Consider the following 9,612-nt stretch of genomic DNA (forward strand, 5'->3'; position numbering starts at 1 on the left):
GTGGGGTCCCAATATCACTAAACACTTTGCGAATCAACCTCCTTGTAAATTGATTTGTATTTATTGAGGCGGAAGCTTAGGGCGGAAGAGGCAAGATCATTTCTTTCGTTTTCGTTTTCGCCCATTTTTTAAATATTAAGCAGCCACTTTTTTGTTTTGTTACTTGAAGTGTGAGATAAACTAATCTCGTTATACATTTTGGCGCCCCCGGGTGGACAATAGTGCAAAATATTTAATAAATAAACAAAAACAAACAAAGTGACAGTGACACTGTGTAATTACACACAAAAAAGAAAAAAAAAAAAAAAATACCTACAATTTAAAGAGCTGCTCGCGACGCGTCCGTGAAGTGGAAAATAATAACCAAAAATCACCGCGTCGTGAAACCCTCAATCCTCCAGCCTCCAGGATCATCACCGCAGGATCTTCACCACTCATTGAAACCTATCTACGTCCATGCCGTGCACCTGCATCGACTGCAACAGGAAAGTGGCAGCGGGATTAAAGGATCCCAAGGCAGAACCCCAGGTATTTGTGCGAAAAATTGAAAGTTGAGAAGAGACAAATTAAATCTTCGTCTTGTGCTGAAATATTGCACCCTCCTTTCAATTCTTGGCGCATACGTACTTGAAATTAGTAGAGCTTAAAAATTTGAGTAGTTAGTTAAATTATTAACAAACTGCCTGTGGCTAAAATTGACAAAAACATAAATACATATCCACATCACTGTCGCCCTCCCCTTTACCCCTCGTTCGTTTTCGCCAAACAAAATAGTTAAATTTAGTGCAGCCAAACATTTATTTATATACAAATATATGTACAAATATAATACATATTTACGTGCATAAATAATTTGACGTACATACAAATATATGCAGCGGTAAAAAATTTTCGTTTTCGCTCCAACCGTTGTCCGCTGCTATATATGTATGTATGTATATGCATTAGTTTAGCGCATTTTATTTTACCGGAACGCCAAGTGACGCGCTACCCTATAATAGTGGGGTAAACTCCTTTTTCGGTGTCATTGGCAACCAACTATTTTTTTTGGATACTCATTGCCTCGACTATCAACATTATTCGACTATCAAATAATTAATTAATTATTTATCTTTTTCGCCATATTAATTAATTATTTTTCGTTTTCGCTAGATATTAAATTAAATATCTTTTTTTTTTTTCGTTCGTTTTCGTTTTTTGAATTTAATTTATTAATTAAATAATTAAAATAAAAAAATTTTTTTAATAGTCAAAAATTTCTATTTTTACAAATTAACGAATAAATTTAAAAATTTGTACTTAAAAATAAAAAACGCAAAATTTTAAATTTTTTATCGTCGTCTGTTTATTAAAAATAAATAAATAAATTTTTAAAATGGAAAGTAATAAACAGAAAGTAAAATTCACGGCTCTGGATGAATTAAGAAGAAGATTAAATGTCAGGGTAAAAAGCATTCGCCGGTTAGAGGAACGTTTGGAAGCTGGGTCAGTTCCTTTAGTGAAGACCGAGCTAGAGTGCAGGCTTCAGGTTTTAAATGAGACAATATTTAAGGCAAATGAGTTGCAAGACCAGATCGAGCAATTAGATGAGGAAGATGAATTTGGAGCCGAGTTGGAAGAATTAGAGATAACAACTAAGGCAAGGGTGATGTCTTTATTAAATGCTTTCACGTTAGCTGAAGAGTCCCCACCAGCTACTGCAATTTCTGCAGCCCCAACTCGAGCTCGACTTCCCAGTTTGGCATTGCCAAAATTCAGTGGAAACTATTCGGAGTTTAAAAATTTCATGAGTCTCTTTGAGACATTAGTAGACAAGGATGTGAACATTCCTGTTATCGAGAAATTTAACCATTTAATTTCTTGCCTCTCTGGTAAAGCCTTAGGAACTATCCAGGCATTCCAAGTCACCGAGAGTAATTATGACAAAGCTATTGCTAGTCTAAAAAGAGTTTACGATAACGAATGTCTCATCTTTGCGAACCAAATAAGCAAATTATTCAGCCTTCCAAAAGTTTCCCAGCCGTCTGCGTCGTCGTTGAGAGGTCTCATCGACACAGTGTCTTCGATCTATGGGTCACTATTATCCATAGGAGATGACACTAAAATTGCAAACTCAATGATCATTCATTTAGTTTTGAGTAGAGTAGATCCAGTGACCAGAGAAAAATGGGAAGAGTCACTGGATTATGAGGAATTCCACTGAAGTGACTGGCAAGACAAAACAGGCGAAAATTGGGTTCGGAAAGCAGCACAATAGGAGTTCGTTGGCTTGCTCCGCTTCCAATAAACAAGCTTGCAGTTATTGCAACGCACAAGACCATAGTCTTGCCCAGTGTAGTCCGTTCGCTCGCCTTGCTGTAATGCAACGGTTTGAGTTTGTCAAGTCAGCCTATTTATGTTTAAATTGTCTGCGAAAAGGTCACACGGTTGCGAAGTGTAAATCGACTAGATGTCAAATTTGTGCAAGATCGCACCACAAACTTCTGCACCGATTTACTGTGACCGAAAATAACTTGGCGTTACCACCACCAAATGAACATCCTCCCCCAGCGCTACATCTTGATGGCCCTTATACGTCACATGCTTTGCATGCGTCATCTCTAGAAAGGGTTTTGTTAGCGACGGCGATCGTAAGCATTAGAACTAAAAATGGCGAGCATATATTGGCGCGAGCACTACTTGACTCTGGGTCACAAATGAACTTCATTACTGAAGAACTTGCTCAACGCTTACAGATCCGTAGGGAGGAATCGTGTACCAACTTGCTTGGAATTGGTTAAGCTAATTCCCAGGTTAAGAAAAAGATACACACTGTGGTGAAGTCAACGATTAATGGTAGTGAGTTTCCGTTCGACTTTTGGATTTTGAGAACTATCTCGGGTTATCACCCTGACCAGTCAGTGAACGTCAAAGATTGGGACCTACCAAAAAACTTGCCGCTACCAGACCCATATTTCTACAAATCTCAGCGGATAGATATGTTAATTGGAGCTGAGTCATTTTTCGAATTGTTGTCCGTGGGCCAAATAAAACAAGGGCCAAACCATCCCATCCTCCAAAAAACTCTCCTTGGATGGATAGTATCGGGAAAATATAAGGCAAATACCTCAACTCCTCAACAGCCTGTCTCTAGCCTGAATTGCCAAGTAGAACTACTCGAGTCGATAGATGGCAATTTGAAAAAATTCTGGTCGTTGGAAAAGTACCAACTTCCAAAAAGCTTTTGTCACCTGAACAAGAATGAGGAACATTATAAGAAAAATACAGTTGTGCCGCCTTCAGGTCGATTTGAAGTCAGGCTTCCATTTAAATCGGATCCAAGTGTTTTGGGAAACTCGTTCGAGGTAGCCAAACGCCGTTTTTTGTCGCTCGAGAGAAGATTATCTCGAGATCCGAATTTAAAGAAAATGTATGTGGAATTTATGGAAGAATACGAATCCTTAGGTCATATGTCCCCTACAAGCAATGATGTTCTTGCTACTCCACACTACGTCATACCCCATCAGTGTGTCTTACGGCCTCAAAGCACATCGACCAAATTACGAGTCGTGTTTGATGCGTCTTCTAAGACATCAACACATAAGTGTCTTAACGATCTGTTGATGGTTGGTCCTACCATTCAGGAAGAGTTGTATTCAATTCTTCTTAGGTTCCGGCTGAACAGATTCGCTCTGATAGCCGACATAAGAAAGATGTATCGCCAAGTAATGGTAAATGAAGCCGATAGGCGATACCAGTTGATAGTGTGGAGGAAAGACCCATCAGAGTCCTTGAAACTGTGCAAGCTCAACACCGTTACATATGGCACTGCGCCAGCCCCATTCCTGGCCATAAGGTGTTTGAAGAGGTTGAGTGAATCTGTGAAAAATACATTACCTCGAGCTGCCGAAGTTATTGGGTCCGACTTTTACGTCGACGACATGTTAACGGGTGCTGGTTGCATTGAAGAGCTAAAAACAATTAAGTCTGAAGTAACTCAGATTCTTCAAAACGCTGGGTTTGAATTGAGCAAGTGGTTTTCAAACTCGCCTGAAGTTACTGCATCCGAGAGCACGGTTAAGCCAATAACACTTTCGGACTCAGAACTGACTAAAGCATTAGGAATCGCTTGGGTTCCTAAAGAAGATGTATTTAAATTTGAAATTGATGCTTCAGTCATGGGTCAAAGGGCGACCAAGCGGAACATCCTTTCGGTGACATCGAAGTTGTTTGACCCCCTTGGCCTATTAAGCCCTATACTTATAAAAGGAAAGATCCTATTGCAGGAACTTTGGCTAAATAAGCTAGATTGGGATGAGTCAATTCCACTGCACTCAGAAACAGCGTGGAACAAAATACAAGTTGCCCTGTCGCAATTAGAGGACATCCCAATTCCGAGATTCGTGTTTACCGAGCCGATGTCACCGATTCAAATTCATGCCTTTTCTGACGCATCGATGAGAGCCTATGAAGCCTGCGTCTATATTCGTTGCAAATCTGCAGAAGGTAATAAAGTTTCATTGTTGACGGCAAAGTCCAAAGTAGCGCCGCTCAAGACAAAGACGCTCCCCCGTCTTGAGTTATGCGCCGCTCACCTTCTCGCAGATCTCTGCCGCAAGATAAAGCCTCTAATAAAAGTTCCGATCGAACGAAGTGTATTTTGGTCGGATTCAGAAGTAACTCTTCATTGGATTCGTTCCCATCCATCGTCGTTGTCAACATTCGTATCGAATAGAGCAGCTGAAATTCAAGAGTGGTCAGATGATAGCACGTGGCGGCATGTACCAACTAAACAGAACCCGGCATATATAGTGTCCAGAGGTGGAGACGTAAAGGAGACTGTAGAATCGATCTGGTTTACAGGTCCATCGTTTTTAAAGGAACCGGAAGATAATTGGCCGACGAGCCCCCGGTTTGATCCGTCACCAGAACTTCTACAGATGGAAGCGAAAAAGAATGCGGTCGGATTAACCGCAATCGTATCTACCTCAGATTTGTTGGAAGTGATAGAAGGCTATTCCTCTCACCTAAAACTGCTGCGAGTGTTCGTTTATATGTTCCGCTTTATAAGGAAATCGAAGAAATTAGTAGTGAATTCGGATATTGTTCCCTCACCTGTCGAATATAATGAAGCTTTTAAGAAAATAGTCGAAATAGTCCAAGAGCACGAGTATCAAGATGAAATAGAAAAGATCCGAAAAAATTTAAGTGTTAGCCCTAGCCTACAAAAGCTAAATCCCTTTTTACACGAATCTTCAGAGGCTGGGCTTACCTTTTCGTTGTTGCGGGTTGGGGGCGACTAGCTAATGATCCTATATCATACGATGCCAAGTTTCCAGTATTGTTGACAAAACGCCCTCAATTTGTTCAGAGCTACGTCCGATACTTGCACGAGTCGAATTTTCATGTGGGTCCACGAGCACTTGTGAGTCTTTTGCGACAGCGCATATGGATCGTAAATGCGCAGGAAGTCTGCAGTCAGACAGTACGGTCATGCATACGCTGCTTTAAATGCAAGCCTCGTCTGATGACTCAAATCATGGGTGATTTACCCTTAGATAGAATTCGTGCTCTCCGCCCATTCTCCATATGTGGTGTTGATTTTTGTGGCCCTATTGATACGACATTGAAAATTCGTGGTAGGCCACCCTATAAGTCCTACATTGCCTTATTTGTTTGTTTTGCGTCCAAGGCAGTTCATTTAGAAGTAGTTTCCGACCTTTCAACTCATTCCTTTTTGTTGGCTTTTCAAAGGTTCGTTGGGCGCCGAGGATGTCCGCAGATCGTGCACTGCGACAACGCGACGACCTTCGTTGGAGAATCGAGGACGAGGTCGACGCGGTCACGCAATACGCATCAAAAAGCGGATGCGTATTTGCGTTCATACCGCCGCGGGCTCCGCACATGGGCGGACTATGGGAGGCAGGTGTGAAGTCTGCAAAACACCTAATCCTACGAGCGGTAGGGAACGCCAGACTGACCGCGGAGGAGCTGCAGACCGTCCTCGTTGGAGTCGAGGCCGTCCTGAACTCACGACCCCTGGGGGCACTGAGTCAGGACCCAAGCGACGGCGAGGCGCTTACTCCCGGGCACCTGTTGACAGGCGTGCTCATCGCCCCACCAGCACCGCGGACCCCGGACCAGCAGGGTCTAACGTGCTTGCGGCGATGGCGGCTTGTCTCGTCAATCAAGCAAATGTTTTGGCAGCGATGGTCCCGGGAGTACGTCTTGGGCCTACAGGCGCGGTCGAAGTGGCAGAACAAGGAGGACGACATCCGGACGGGCGCGCTGGTCCTGATCGCAGAGGATCACCAGCCGCCACAACAGTGGCTCACGGGACGAGTAGGAGCAACACACGCCGGCGCGGACGGAAGGGTCAGGGTCGCCGTTGTCCGAACTAGCTCTGGAGCAGAATATAGGAGAGCGGTCCACAAGCTGGCGCGGCTGCCAGTTAGTTGAAGCCTGATGGAGGCCTTCAACGGGGCCGGTGTAAATTGATTTGTATTTATTGAAGTAGAAAATTTGTATTATATTGAAGTCGAAAATTTTGAATTATAGTTATAGCTGAATTGTATTTGTTAGTTGTTAGTCTGTAAATTTACTCTTAGATAGCTTAGGGCGGAGCGGGAGCGAAAGCTCATATTCGCTCTTGTGCGAATTCGCCCCGCTTCGCCGCAATAGATAAGTTAGGCTTAAGATTAGAGAAAAATATAATCGAATTTATAACGTGGAAGAGGCAAGATCATTTCTTTCGTTTTCGTTTTCGCCCATTTTTTAAATATTAAGCAGCCACTTTTTTGTTTTGTTACTTGAAGTGTGAGACAAACTAATCTCGTTATACACTCCTAATCCACAGCAAATTCTTGCACTCCCAGGGAAACAAGAATCCCTGGATGTTTACAAACATCCTATTAAAAAATAACGCTTATATGCGAACTCTAGGGGACCGGCCGACATTTCAGTTTTAACCAGGCTTATCGTGACAAGCGGGCTATGTCATGATGGACGAACCCCTTCCCGCCTACTCTTCTTCCAAAGCGGGGCTGTCCATGGTGGCACCGAACGGCGTGGAGAGGAAGACCCCAGGGTCAACCTCTAAACCAGGGATCGGCACCCCAATACATTGATATGATTTTTCCTATGCCCCCGAGATAGGGCCGTGCCGACCTCTGCTCTAAACCAACCGGCGGGCCCCCTAAGGCGAACTCTGGTCCGGGAGCGTCTCACTCGACACAGCGGAAGGGCTCTTATAAAGATAGGAGAGCAGCCTTCATTTTAATGAAGGCGGACCAAAGCCAACCCGGCCAAAGCAAACCCGGACCAGGCCGAGATTATAAAGGGGGCAAGGGAGGTCCTGCTCGACTTTAAACCGGATAAGGCGGGTATGAGGCTGGATCCGAAAAAAACGTGCTGGGTCAGATCCTGCCAAGGAGATAGCCCAAAGCGTGAAAAGGCAGATTCCCTCCACGGAGGGAAAAGCCCCCCACGCCAAGAAGACGAAGGCCCAGTCGCAGCCGTCCAACCGCTCGATCGCCGAAGTGACGAAGGAAAGAACCCTAATTGGAGTCCTGGACAAAGGTTCTAAAGATGGGCTCATCCCCAAGGACCTTTGGCAACGAGTCGTCAACGAGTTGCATGGACGCTTCGTGGAGGAGATGCTACAGAGCGGAGGACCCCCACCAGAATGCTAAAACGCAGGATGGTAACAGGGTAGCGTCGAGGTTATTGCCTGCCAAGACGAGCGATCGATAGAGACCGACAAGCGAATGTTAGCATCGCTTGGAGAGGTCTACCCCGGGGCAAAGCTGATGGCGGTTGACTGGGAGGAGCTCCCAAGTAAACCGAGGGCATGCATGTGGCTCACAGAAAAGCCAGCCGACCCTGAAACCATCCGGACGATGCTTAGGATGTGCAATCCGACGCTTCCCACGGCGGACTGGAGAGTCGACAAGGTCGAGGAGGCGGCAGGACTGCGGAGGCAGATCGTCCTCACACTCAACGAGGAGACCGTGAAATCCCTGGAAAAGTCAGAGCACCGGATAAAGTACGGATACGAGCATGTGACGGTCCTTATCTATAGGAGGAGGTATCGAGATAGAGGCAGACGCGCAAGAGTTCGACTTGGAGGAGCCGACCGAAGGCACCCAGAAGGAATGTCAGATGAGGAGGGGGACATCCTGGAAGGGTACACATCAGAAAAGAGCGACTTGGAAAGGGCTCTTAGAGGCGTCGGAATGGAGGAGGACTCTCTGTTGAGCTCCAATTCCCAATTTCAGTAATGAAGACCAAGTAGCCGCAGCCATAGAGAGCCCAAAAGATCCTCTAACGGTGGGTTCGGCGTATATGGGCCACGACCAGGAAGCCCTTCCCCCGCACCCGCTACTCAAACAGCTGGTGGAAGACAGCAGGAAGCAAAATATCTACCCGAGTCCACCTTCATAGTCAAGAACAGAAGGGAAGTACTTGACAATACTCTTTATTCCGACTCCCTACCTTTTTTTTTTTTTATAATAGGAAAACGTATACTTAAAACTGTCCTTTAGGGACAACCATTAAATGTTATCACATAAACTTCACTTATGGATCATTTTACATATTAATATGGTAGAAATAAATTACAGTAGTAAGGGGAGGTCCAGCGGGTGTGTCCTTTTTAGTCTTCTGGGCTGCTCGCTGTTGTCCAGAAAGGAGCTGGCCAACAGGTTCGGGTGATTATGAAGCCTCTGTAACGTGCGCTGCTTCTTTGGATCTCGTCCTTGACCCAAGGAAAATTGAGAACCTCGTGGATGGTGCGATTGTCATGATAGACGTGGGCCCCAGTGGCGATTCGAAGGGCTTTTTTTTCGAACGTTTGTATAGTTCGGTCATTCGTCTGGCTCGCAGTGCCCCAGAGCTGTATGCCGTACGTCCAGATTGGGCATACGCCCATAATACTATGGCCTTGTAAATGAGTTTTGTGGACGTTCGATCAGCTTCGATCTCCTACCCATGAGCCAGTAGAAGGATCGAAGTCTTTGATCAGCCTGTTTCCTCTTCTTAATCAGATGGGGCCTCCAGGTGAGCCTCCTGTCTAGGGTGAATCCCAGGTACTTGGGATTGTCTTCCTGCGGGATTGGGGAGCCGTTAAGGTTAACTGGAGGGCAGTTGCCTTTGCAGAGAGAAAATGTGGTGGCAGTGGACTTCTCATTATTGACGGCAATGTTCCATCGCTTTTGCCAGTCGCTGAGCAAAACAAGCTGCAATTGCACGGTTTCGGCTGCCCCCATGGCGCTATCGGCGGTGCTAAGAAAGGTGACGTCTGCATAGGTTGCTGCGAGCAGGTCAGGCCTCTGGAAAACAGAAAGGTCGGCCGTGTAAACGTTGTACATCAACGGGCCAAGAACGCTGCCTTGTGGAACACCAGCGTGAGCTTCTCTTAGACCGGAGATGACCTCGCGGCATCTTACTGCAAATTTTCGGTGTTCCAAGAACGACTTTAGGAACTGGAAGTATGGTCGGGGTCGGGGTAGGCCAGTCTTTGATTTGTATAGTAGACCGGGATGCCAGACTCGGTCGAACGCCTGCTTCACGTCCAGCATGACGGCCATGCAGTTCTTCTTGGTTTCAAATGCGTCCAGGATGCTCTGCACCACC

Source organism: Drosophila bipectinata, chromosome 3L (assembly GCF_030179905.1).
Source record: "Drosophila bipectinata strain 14024-0381.07 chromosome 3L, DbipHiC1v2, whole genome shotgun sequence".
Taxonomy (NCBI): Eukaryota; Metazoa; Arthropoda; class Insecta; order Diptera; family Drosophilidae; genus Drosophila; species Drosophila bipectinata.